This window comes from Poecilia reticulata, linkage group LG7 (assembly GCF_000633615.1).
Source record: "Poecilia reticulata strain Guanapo linkage group LG7, Guppy_female_1.0+MT, whole genome shotgun sequence".
NCBI classification, from domain to species: domain Eukaryota; kingdom Metazoa; phylum Chordata; class Actinopteri; order Cyprinodontiformes; family Poeciliidae; genus Poecilia; species Poecilia reticulata.
In genome coordinates this window covers 6,230,209-6,243,264 of record NC_024337.1, presented here as the reverse complement: position 1 = coordinate 6,243,264, position 13,056 = coordinate 6,230,209, and the positions used below count along the sequence as shown (strand labels likewise).

General features: G+C 36.3%; 1 protein-coding gene across 1 annotated transcript in view; it reads left to right on the top strand.

The window, feature by feature from the left end:
• The first annotated feature begins 1,160 nt into the window (after nt 1-1,160).
• Nucleotides 1,161-13,056, top strand: part of LOC103467036 (guanine nucleotide-binding protein G(I)/G(S)/G(T) subunit beta-1) — a 31,227-nt gene continuing 19,331 nt past the window's right edge. The window contains exon 1 of the mRNA XM_008413080.2: nt 1,161-1,550. The gene's annotated coding sequence lies outside the window, so the exon portion shown is untranslated. The remainder of the gene's footprint in view (nt 1,551-13,056) is intronic.

The following is a 13,056-nucleotide window of genomic DNA, read 5'->3' as shown; positions in this document are numbered from 1 at the left end:
AGATAGATAGATAGATAGATAGATAGATAGATAGATAGATAGATAGATAGATAGATAGATAGATAGATAGATAGATAGATAGATAGATAGATAGACTAAAACTGGATATTTGTCCATATCAGATGCTAACAAAAGTCTTGATAACCACAGGTTTTTGCTAGCTGCAGCAATCAAAGCTTAGTATTTGACAGCTGTCCTCCTGTTTCTCCATATGTAATGAAGAGCACAACTTGGCACAAAAATGGTACTGGAAATCTCCAAAACAACACTATGCCCACCCTGAAACATGATGGTGGCAGCATCAACATGTGGAACATGATGTCTTAGTGTCATAGTGGATGCAAGGTAGAGAGGGCAAATATTGAGTCTTTAACCCTGTTGAAGACTGAATAAGCGATGAAATGAAAAAGTTGGTTTGGCAAAGCAGTAGATGAAGGATTTGCATACTTATGCATTCATAAGTATGCTGTTATTTAAATATATATATATATATATGCATTTATAAAGAGCTGTTTACTTTTGCACTTTTTGCTTTAAAGTTTTTTGCTTGTTTTTAGCCTATGCAATACAACATTTAGTTGTTTAATTTATAAATAAAGTTGAAGTGAAATCAGATTATTGGAGCATTTTGTTGTTGTTGTTGTCTTCTCAGACTGAATGGTTTATTTTTGAGTTGAATTGTGCAGGATAAAATTATTAATCGTTACATTTTTTACACCATATAAATGGAGGTAATAATTTACCATTTTATAATCTTCCACTTTTTCATTCATGCAGCAAATAGATTTCTGAGTTCTTTGTAAAACTACCTCTTCGTTTCTTGTTTTTATGTAGAACTATACTATTGATAATTAAGTGAAGTGGTTTTGTTGTTTCACAGTTGAGTCTACCTTTTAGAAACTGAAAATGTGGAACTTCTTGTTTGACAACCAGTGTTCAAACTTGCTTCCGTGTGTGATTGTCCTCTAATCAAGTTATTTGCTGAATTTAAATCCGTATAAATAACATATTTATTGGTTTAAATCAAATTTTGTATGTAAATGTAATTTCTTAAGTGTGCTTTTGTTACCGAAGATGGCAGTATTTGCTGATCTGTCGAAGTGGTCGCCGACCCTTCGCCGTGCGTTGTGACGCTGCCGTGAACGTGGGGTTTCCCAGAGCTGAATGCAGGGTTACCGCGCCCATCTCTGCTGTTTGATGGCCGGAGGAAGAAGCGACTGAGATCCTGGCGTGAAGGAAGAAACAGAAGGGACGACGACGGTTGGGAAAGACAAGAAGGGACATTTGCAATAAGTTGGAATTTGCGTCGAACCCTTGGAACAAATAAACGGGACTTTGACTCGTCTGTCTGGGTTAAAAACGCCTCGTCCCTGCGCCTCTGTGCCGGTGTGTCTCCCCCTTCAGCGGGTTAAAAAACTGGGTTCGGGGAGTGCCGCTCCTCGGAGGCTAAACTTGATAAATCTGAGCGCCTGGGCTGAGAGAGGAGAGACGACACCTAACTGTTTCCAGTCAATGTGATACAAACAACGGATACCTTCAACTGAAAGCGGGTAAGGACATGTATTGATACTTGTGTTTGCGCTTCAGGAAATGCATTTACTGTAGTTGGCTAGCCTTTCGAGCAGGGAAGATGAGCGAGAAGGGTTAAACTTAGCTCTGTGGCTCCTCCGTTTAGTTAGCTGCCGTTAGCCTATCGTTGGCTAGTTATTGGTGCCAAGACTGTGGGTGGGGGTCACTGAAAGATAAACTTAACTCATTGCCTCAGCGATAGTGCTAATTAACTTTAGCTTTTAAAAATATTAAATAAACTAACCATTCTGCCAGGTGAATAGGAAGACCAGTGGAGTTTAGTTGGCACTAATTGCCAGGATATGTTTGGCAGTTCAGTTAGCTTAGCACCCCTCTAACGTCCGGATATCTCCCCTCTCATTTTAGCTTTCTCCACTGCACTAAATCAGCTTTTCGATGTAATCTACCAGAATACTCTTCGTTTCCCTGCTACAGTCAAGACATTTTATTTATTTCAGTTATTACCAGCATTGCAGTTTGATTACTCTCAATTTTTCAGCATTTTCCCCACAAATCTTCAGTGAATGCCACCTTGTGAGTTAACACCTTAGGTTCTCATAGGACATTATTGCAAGCAGCATTGGCGATATAAAAAAAGTGGCTAATTTACAAGATTGCATAACTGTACCAAACACTAGAGTAGTTTGGATTCACTTTCACTCGCATAGGGCTTTCACAGCATCATGGATTCATAACGAAGGAAGTCTAAAAATGGCTACTTCGCCAGCAGTATCACTACCACCCCCACTATTCTGTATTCCGTCCATTGCAAGTCGCCGGCAATGGTCAGAAAATATATTTGTATGGTTTGATTGTTGATCTGGGTGCTTGTTTGTGTTACGAAAACAGCGAAGAGAACTCGATAATTGTATCCTTATCGAATATGGGACAACTTTACCCATCGCTTAAAAATAATTTGTTGTTGAAATGAAGTCAGGAGTGCATGCATTTCCAGCCGTGGATATATTAAGCTTCAAAATGACTAGTTGATCGTACGGTATTTACTTCACTGAATCGAAACTAAACCTATCATGGGTTATGACTGTTATGTCACAGATTTATGTTCGCACTCGGTTAACACAAATGTGTATCGTTTGTGTGAAAACAAATTATTAGTTAACCAAGGGCTTGCTTTACATGCAGGTGTCACTACACAGCTATAAGATCTCACTTAAAAATCACGACCACCGCTGTTCTGACCTGTTGGAGACGATAGCCATTTTACTTTTGTGTGTTTTCAGAGCAGTTTTAAGTTCGTCAACGTACTATTCGACCTTAATGTGAACTTCTTCTTTAAATGATAGGAAAACAAGATTGTCTAATTGGATTTTGTCAATCTGTTTATCTTGATCACGGGTTTGTAGCAGGTCAGGTTGTTAGCAGCTACGGTAATCATGCCCCCGTTGGGCCGCGCAGCCCCATAGCGTTTTAAGACCTAGCCTTAAGATTGGGCACCACGATGTAGCATGGAGTCACAGACGCCTCAGAGGCGGGCATCATAAGGGTTTTAGACCGAACAAACAGCACCGAATGTTTAAGTTCAGAGTCGGGTGTTTCGAAAGTGGGCTTAGCATCGAGTTGTCACAGGAAGCCACGCTGAGCGCCGAGGGGAAAAAATGCACTGAGCTTGCCGCTTTTACCAAGTTATTTACCGGTGACCGGATCCATCCAAAGAATATCCCTTGCCTACAGTGGATTACTAGTTGTTTGGGAAATGGTTAGTTTACCCCAAAGAGCTAGTCGCATTTACTGGTTTACAAAGATGAATTCATTTTGCCAGTTCCCCCCTCCCTCCGCCTCCTCGAATGAATGGGTTCCTGTATTCAGGGCCCAAGCAGCTGCAATGAACAAGATGGCGTTCAAAGCCTTTTTCATCACCGCTTTTTCTCAGACAGAGAGAGGCAGCTGCCGAGCAGCGGATGGATTCAGGCTTGGCGTGCTACAGGCGTCTGATTTTTTTTTCGCATTAGATAAACGTACAAAATGTGTATTTAATACATTTTTTTTTCTTTTCTTCTTTTTTTTTCTGCCGCTGGATTATCCCATCATGCATATATGACTGCATAGGGGAAGAATTCTTATTCAATCACATCTTGACTGAATAAGAATTGAATGAAAACTTGTAACTAAAATATGTATTAGTATTGTAAATGCACATTAATTTAAGATTTTAACTGATATTTTATTCATTTTGATTTACGTATGACTATATATCTAGAAATGCAATCAATTGTTCTTTGACTGTACTGTGAATTTAAGGGGAGGAAAACTATCAAATCACTGTTAAACTTGGTGAGTTTAGCTTTTAAGGAAAATAACTTTTCACCCTATTCCTATTTTCTCATCTGTTAATATACATTTATAAAATTGACCCTTTTCTTAATCTCAAAGTTTAGCTATCGCACATAGGTTAAAATGACATATTTCAACAGATATTCATGTTAAATTTACTGTTTTCCTGCTTCATCTTAAATCCCTAATTATACTGTGTCATGTTAAATGTGGTTTCTGTTCTAGTAGTATTATTGCATGTGCTTATTGTATATTATATTAACATGTTGATCTGGCAGATCAACATTCACAACCTGTTGTGAATGTTTGCTCTGTTCAGTTCAAATTGGTTAGTGTGACCTGAAAGCAACCCACAGATCAAACACTAAATACATCTGCTCTGCATCTGCAGTGTTGGGGCTCTGAGTTTACCATTCTTTAGAAGGAAAAAACATGCCTAGTTTTGCCATAAATGTCATAGATTTATCACCATGTCATTATAACCAGATTAGACAACCTTTTTTTTTTTTTTACGGTAAGGATCATCAGCTTGTCTGTTTTTATTTTTTAATCTGCAGATGCAGGATGTTAAGGGGATTACGTTCTTATTTTGTGACTTTTACCCATCAGGATTATGTGGCTTTGGTCTGTAATAGTGCTTATTTTTTCCTTCTCGCTCACATGGTGCTCATTTTAATGTATCTACTGTGAAAGGTCAAAAAAAAAAAAAAGATTGCACCATCAGCTACCTAATGATTTAAACACAAACTATTTCACACATATGTTGGTGTTTTAATTACCGTATTTTCCGCACTATAAGGCGCACCTAAAAACCTTCAATTTCCTCAAAAGCTGACAGTGCTTATATATTCAATATTGAGCTACAACAGGTCTAGCAACTACGGTAAGCAGCCGCCGACTTCATTTTCGCCCGTAGAAGAAGAAGCGTGCGGTGCATGCTGGGATAGTTGTCAGAACGCTGGTTTGTTAATAAAGTTTGACTGACATATCTACCTACCGACAGTATAGAATCAGGTCGTCTGCAGGTCATTTAGCACCACGTTCTCCACGAACATGCTGTGCGCGAATGGAGAAGGGTGACCATCGTCCGGCCACGCCCCGGCCCAGTCGCGGAAGGCTCTCCTCTCCGACAGGAGTCGGACTGTTTTGTTGACATTCACTTTAGTTACGTTTTTCTCCATCTAGTGGATGCATAACGTAACTCCAGCCTCTACTGTAGCCTCTATTCTATGCGCCTTATAATGCGGTGAGCCTTATATATGAAAAAAGTTGTAAAATAGGCCATTCATTAAAGCTGCGCCTTATAATCCGGTGCGCCTTATAGTGCGGAATATACGGTACACATCTTGTCATTTTGCATTATAATAACACTAAAAATAGTGTAATGTATTCAAGGTAAGTTTTGAAACTTTTGTGTCTGTTTAAAACCAAGTTCACTGTCACCTCCTCCTTCCCAGAGTATCATGTTTGTTTTTTTTATTTATACATGCATTCACGTTTCAAAACGTTTATTCCTCGACATTGGAGGTAAACTTGCTTATTAATCTTCAAATCCTGTCATTCAGAAATTGGTCACCTTGCCTTTTTTTCTTGTGGTTTTTATATAGAAACAGCTGTGCATAAAAAAGACATGGTACATGTGATGTACCTTTTATAATAACTGATATCAAATCAATGGAAGTGTTGCACTTAAATTCCCGTTTCAAAGCTGCCTCCCTCACAGTTGCCATGTGTTAATTTTATGACAGAGCTATAATAAACAAACTGGTTTAAAACCTGGTTTTAAAAAATGCGTCAAACATTTCATGCTTCTTTGAAGTGGTCCTTGCTTGTTCATTATAAGAGAAGAATCTTTTAATCATTTCACACCTGATGTGACTCCATAGTCACTCCATCCCATGATAGTAAAAATGAAATTATGTTCTCCAAGATCTTAACGATGAAAACATTTTCTGTAAAAGAGCATTTTACCTTTTTTTATTATTGTACTTATTGGCAGACCTAACTGCAAGCATAGCTAGTCAATAACACATTTTTCTTCATTCTAAACATCTAAACTCTTAGATTTTTACTAACATGATTATAGTTTAGTATGTGCCAATTACATTTGATACTGAAACATAATTTTCCAAATTTTGAATATTGCACATTGTTTTATTCCTTGCTGACACCATTTTGGTTAGCTTCTGGTTAGAAAAGTTGCTTCACCAAAACTGCAGTTACCAGTAACTATTTCCTGACTTACTATAGTAATGAAAGATGCCTCAGCTGCTGATCTTTCTTTTGCCACAGAGCTATATTGGTTGTAGTTAACTGAAATTAATTTAGAGGGCATGTTCTAATTATTTTATTGATTAGCATGTCTTTGAACTTCTTTTTTTCTTTGTAATTATTGCTAAAAAAAAAAAAAAAAAGACACAGGACAAGCTAGCTGTGGTGTTAAAGAAGTTTAGTGTTATAGAACATAATTAAGATTTGCAGGGGATCTCAAACATCAAATGTATGTAATACAACACTAATGTTTAGATCTATTTGTATCATGTAAAAACATGAATGATACAGTTGAACTGAACTACCTGAACAAAATTATGGCAAAAACATTGTCATATTCTAAATAAGGCAACCATTGCTGATTTGTAATTTCTGCTTAATTGGCAGCATTATTTTAAAGCAAATTTTTGTTTGTTTAAATGTCTTTTCAAATCCAAGAACTTCCTAATTTGCCAAAAATGGACTGACACGGTTTTGAATATTTTTATTCAAAATACTTTCACTGAACTGTGAGTATTATCCATTTAACAACTGCGCTGCTCAAACAGCACCAGTTGAGTACGTTCATATTCCAGCTCAAACTTGTAGGTGATGGAGCAATTCACATAAATTATTTGCTGTTGTAATGGCTTGTTCTCCACCTCATCTAGCGTCAAATAAAAACAATGTTTAAAGCAAATTTTCTTACACCCATGGGTGTATTTCTTTCTGCTGCAATCACCTTCTTTTTATAGCCTTTTTAAATTCAAGTATTTTTAACTAAATGCTGACATGGAATCTAGCTTTCAATCATACCAAGGAATATTTTTCACTTTAAAACCAGGACTGCTGGGATTGAAATACACTAATTATTTACGTAATTTGCTGGTTGTGTATTTGCTGACGCCAATGCAGAAAGAAAAGGTTCTTTAGGCAAAGAAGTTGTAAGGTGTTCAAACTTTAGCCATATTTTTTTTCCATTGTTAAAATGGCAGCTAGCAGCCAGAAGAAAAAGTTTTAATTAAAATTTTGTTGTTTAAATAAAGAAAATTAAATCTATTTCACTTACCTCGGATCTGTGAATGACATCAAATCCAATTGACTGCATTCCAGTTAACATAGTTAAAGTTGGATTCCAAAATGGTGACACGCAAGTAGCCATTGTTTGTGTTCTTACAAATAAAGTATGTTTTAAGCTGTACTTTCCGCATGTAAATACCACTTTTAATTTAGTCAGTTTAGAGTTTCAGGCTCGACATGTAGCAGTGATTTCAGATGCATGCAAGTGTTTGTTGTAAAGTAAACATATTTCCACCGTATCTTACTATTGTTGATGCAAGGAGCTGTGAAGTAGGAGTTTGAAAAAAAAAAAATTCTGATTTTGCGAGTGGGAAGTCTGACTTTTGGAGCAGAGGATATGCAGCTTATGTTTACTGTTAACCCGAAGCAGAAGAGTACAAACATTCCCAAAACATATGGTTATTAGGACTTTTACTTATAGTATTTTGGTATATTGTCTTGCTGTGTGTTGGTTTCCCTTATGCTAGTATTTTATTTCCAGAAGTTTGTAATTAAAGTGAGTTTTTTTTAATTCCCAAAAATTAGCTTAGTGATTTAATTTTGTTTGATTTCTCTATCGGGAACAGAACTAATTTATAATTCATGACTGGAATAGTTTCTATTGCTACAAAAGGTGAAAGGAAGTGTTATGTATGTTTTTATGTTGCACTAACTCAGTGGTTCCCAAACCTTTTCTTCTGGCCTTTGTCATCCTCCAATTAGACATCATGAAGCCAATGTGCTGGGATTTATTTTTAAACACTAGCAGTTCAAAATGTTGTATCTCCGGTAGAGAATAATAAATGACCTTTGCACTTGGCAGCATTTCTGGTCTCTCTTGCTTGTACAGATGGTACAATCATAAATGGCTTGGATGAGCGTTGGGGCAGAGGCCCTGTTCAAGTCTTTACCTCGCAATTGTAACCAGCGTAACAACAATGATCAACATGGCGTTGAAATCCATCCTGATGCATTTACTTAACACAGTGATTTGTTTATTTTATTATTTTTTTTATTTTATTTAATTTTTTACCAAAAGCCATCTAGATAATTTCCTGCATGAGTAGTATTCTCATAATTTCTTTCAATGTGTCCCAGGTCTGATCAGGTTCAGACAGTCACGCTGTCCATGGCCTCCACTAAAAGCAATCTGAGGAGAAACGTTCACACTAAAGCTGAACAATGTTAGAAAATCTTGGTAAATATTGCTAGTATGACTATCAGTGGTGACATATGCGCATTTTCTTCTTTCCTCTTCTTGTCCACTACAGTCTTGTGACCTTTAGTATTTTGGGCAATGGTATTTGTGTCTGGTAATGGAAATGACATCTGCTGTCTAAATAGTACATCAACTTGTAAAATGCTAGTTAACTCTTGGAATATATTAGCTAATGATTATTCCATTCCAAACAATCTTTGACAATTTGAGTATAGTGCATGTTGATATTGGGTTGACACTATATCCGCTATACATTGTGCAAGACTAGGTTTTAGCTATGTCTGGACAGGATTCAGTGTTGCCAGATTGGGCAAGGTTCAATTCTTTTGAACACGTTGGACTGTAAAAACAGCTTTAAGCAGGTTGTTAAAATTTGGGCAGATTTTTTTTTAGAAAGCATTCATGGGAAAACTATGGAAATAGTTGTCATTTTGTGGTAGAAAAGCACAAAACAAGCGCTTTTTAATAAAATGCCATATCCTTGCAGTAATTTTTTTTTTGTTGTTGTTCATTTTGAAATGTCTAGAATCTGTCAAACTTGATTTCATCAATGATTACTAATCATTGGTTATACCCGAGTCACTATGTAGTTGCACCATAAAAAACTAATTCCTAGTGCAACTTCACAATTTGCGCTGTATTTTTTAAATCAAACTTAATGGAAATGTAGACGGCAAAAATAGGTTGCCCACCTTTTGTTTTATAATTTGCTGTTTTGTATGCAAGTCGATAATTATTTAAAATTAATTATTGTTTTTGCTAGTCTGCTGTTGCTTCTGCTTTACATTACTTAGTTTAAATCTAAATTAAAAATCTTCAAACTTAACATATAAGCCTCACTTGTTCTAACACATGAAAGGATGGTTCTTGTCAGAGCAGTGTGTTTGGGGAAAAAAAGTATAAACCTTTATTTCAGTCCAGTTTACTTCCTTGTCGCGAAGGATTGTGGGTAGTATCGTACACCATGAAATCTCTGTTTTGGATTGTACTTGCCTTTAAATCGGTGTTGAAAACCGGAATGATCACATGAAGGACATAACTTGAGTTAATCAGGCATGATTAGGAATGTTGCAGGTCCACAGAGATGAATACTGCAACAAACACTGTATCATCGTCCTATGGTTTCATTTTGTTTTTGTTTTCTCTCTTTACAATTGTATTGCTGGATCAACAAATCATTTCATTTTTGTGCTGCAAAATGCATTCTGCCAATCCTATATGTGGATCCAACCACCACAGATTCTGCATGTCTACAATGAATTAATATCTTAGAACAAAATATAGCCAAAAGTATTTAAGCTGCCTCTTGTCAGAAATGGTTTAAATCCCATTTTAGCAGAGGGTCAAATGCCTTTAATCTTGTTTTCTAGGTGAGAACCATTGGTTGGTCTCCCTTTAAAATATATACTGTTTGCACTAATGTATAACTAGTAATTCTGAATTTGCTGCTCTGAAAATTAACTCATCCAAAGATGAAAACTTTCAGCAGAAATTATGTCAAAACATGTCCCTCTATCTTGATTTGTGTGTAGTTGTACTGTAGCTTCTGTTATGTGTTGCTTGTCACCACTTGCCAGAAAGCCGAGGCCTCTGTTTTGAATAGTCAAAGTAGCTGGCACCAGAGCTGCTTAGAGACCCAAATACAACCTTGTCACCACTCAGATACTGTAACCCTGTTGTAGGCTCATCACTAGTCCTGGCAGTACTTTGCATGTGCACTTCAGTGCCCACTCTGGTTTGAATGGTTACTGTCTCGCTGTCTATTTACATTCAAGCCCTTACATTTGACTGCCACAAGGAAAATGCGACCAAACTTGAATCCCGGGATAACAAGGATAACAGTGCAAGTGAGTTCTCTTCCTCTTTATAGCATTGCAGGCCACACTCATTTGAGCAAAAGAGTGGGGCTGCTGTCATGTGACTCTTCACACACTCGTGTTCCTATCTCCCAGGCTTGGGGATAAAAGGGGAGGGGTATATTTATTAATGCAATCAAAGGAGTGTATTTTCTGTTTTAAATAGTCATGCATTTAGCTTTAGGCAAGCCTGACTTTTCTTTTCTATTTTTCTTTTTTGTCTAGCTCACTTTTATTTAAAAAGATGCATTGAATCCAAGCACAAGTCATATATTGTTGATGACTGTACCTCAGGATTGAGCAAAAATACCTATTAAAATAAACTAGATTCATGTTTAAATTTTTCTAGTGACATTTTGGTTTTATATCAAAATTGAATGATCAGATGGCTTTCATGAAACTGTTTTTGCCTGTTGGAAGCTGTTCACGATGTAAGGCCTACAGCATCATGGAATGTTTTGCTAATCAATTTTACTGTACTGTCAGTCCCATTGATATGTTCCCCATCTGAAACGATGCACAGAGAAAGCAACCAGAACTGACCTGCAAAATGTGGACAATTAAACCACCACAGCATATAAATAGATGGTTCTTGGAGTTTGTGAACAGTCAATCTTTGCTTAAATGACTACAGTAGATGTCTGTAATCATATTTACTTTAATAAAACTGTTAGTCTGAGTTAACCACTAGTCAGTCAGGGCCATAACATGAGCAAATTTCTGTTATCTTAAAATAACGCCAATCTAAAAAGACGTCAGTCTGCATAAATGAAAATTGTTATATAAACATTTTAACTGGCATCATGTTTACATTGCAGGTTTATTTTTAGTTGACTAAGGTCTTTTACAATGAAGAAGTTCTTGGTGTGCGATATGTGACAATCTTTTGAAAAATAAACTAATTGGAATTCAGTTTAGAGTGAAACGTCTTGTGAATGAATTTTGGAATTATCAAAGAAAGCCTCTGTTAAACACAATGAAGCTGTGTGGTCCGCAAAACATAGATATTGGTTTTGTTAACCATTAAAATTGTGTGAAGTTGGAGTAATTTTAAAATGACCGATATCCATCATTATTTAGTCCCTTCTAACCATGCATTTGTTAAAACAGATTTGTGTTTTCACCGAAGTAAGAAAGCTTTGCAAGTTATCTGCTTGAAAAATATTGTTTTCACGACAACTAAAAATCTCACATCAAAAGACCTGCACAATGTCTTGCTTGACAACAGGCAGAAGCCTAAGTCACCAATGACAATATTCACATTTTTCAAATGTTTTTAAATTAAAGAAAAATTTGATTCTACGTGTCCTACTAATTGGTGGTACTATTGCTTCCAATAATGGCATCATGGTAAACAGAGTTTCCCCCAGCGTATTATAAGTCCGGCGGGTGGCTTCATTTCCTCCCCCGCCAGGCTAAGCTTTGCTTGTTTTTACTTTTCTAAAAAAAATTAAGTCATTATATTTATTCTTTAGTAAAACTAACACTGCAGTAGAGACCGCAAGCGTCTCTACTGCAGTGAGAATTTTACTGGCAGGGCAGAATTATTCCTGAAAGAAACATGAGTTTATAGTTGATGCATTAAACGGGGAGCGCACACCAATCACATTGCTGGTGCAGTTTGATCTTTGAAGTTTACTTTGTGTAGGTAAACTTCTTGTCATTCAGTAAAATACTTTACTCACATTGTAAGTTCAAATGAATAGGAGTCGGGGAAAATATAAACATGTTAAAAATGTCTTAACTGTTTTTGTGCTGTGTAGCGTAGAAAGTAGGAATTAGCTGACATGACATATTTTTTGATAATTTGGCATTTTGAAAAGGTGCTTCTGATTGTTACATTTTTTCCCCCTCAATGAAAATTAAGTGTGCAAAGAAATTGCAAAATCTTGGTTTTGCAAGAAAAAAATCAGCGTTAATGGGCTGTCTTAATAAAGTCAGTGTGTTTAGCTTGACAAAAGCTGCGTTGGGTTGAATAATAAATTAGAAGTTTTTCTCTATTTTTATTTATTTATATAAATGTTATGAAAAAACATCCCATATAGTTGAAATCATTAAACCTTATTTTGACCCCTTTTTAAATGATTTTTTAATTGGTTATCATCAGAGTCTAATTCTGTTATTGACTCACAAAATAACAGTAGCTGATAGTAAGTGTGTAACAGTAAATTTATTACTTAAAATATCAGGTACAGTCGTACCGGTTTGATAAATAAGCACATGTACTAAGCCATCTTGTGCACTGTATTGTCTAAATATCACAATTACTCCAAGGTGATATAAAACCCCATGACACTTGTCTTTGCCTAAAAGTTTATATACCAAGCTACACTAGATTAGAAAGATTGCCAACTTCAATGAATCATGGGTTAACAGAAAATGAACAGTTACTACTGGCTCTGTTAAAGTAACAGATAGTAGTAAATTTAGTCTTGTCAACCACTCAAAACGCTTTACGTTGGTGCCACATTCACCCTTTTATGAATTCATACAGATGTGTAGATCAGTAAGCAAATGAACATTGCATACCTTGCCAATGGGAACAGACACGTGAAAAGAGGAAGCTGGAATCGAATCACAACATTTGAATTGCAAGACAACTACTCTATCCACTGTGCCAACAGAAGACTAAGTACAAGAGTTCAGGGTCCAAGATAAGACGTCGATGGAAGAACAATAAAGTTTACAATTGAAAGCAGATTAATTCACTCTAATAACAGATACTACTGATGCATTTTGGTCAGATATTAAACACCTTTACTTTAATTGAGTTTTCAGAGGGGGCGAAGAAACCTCACTTGGTTTAAATTA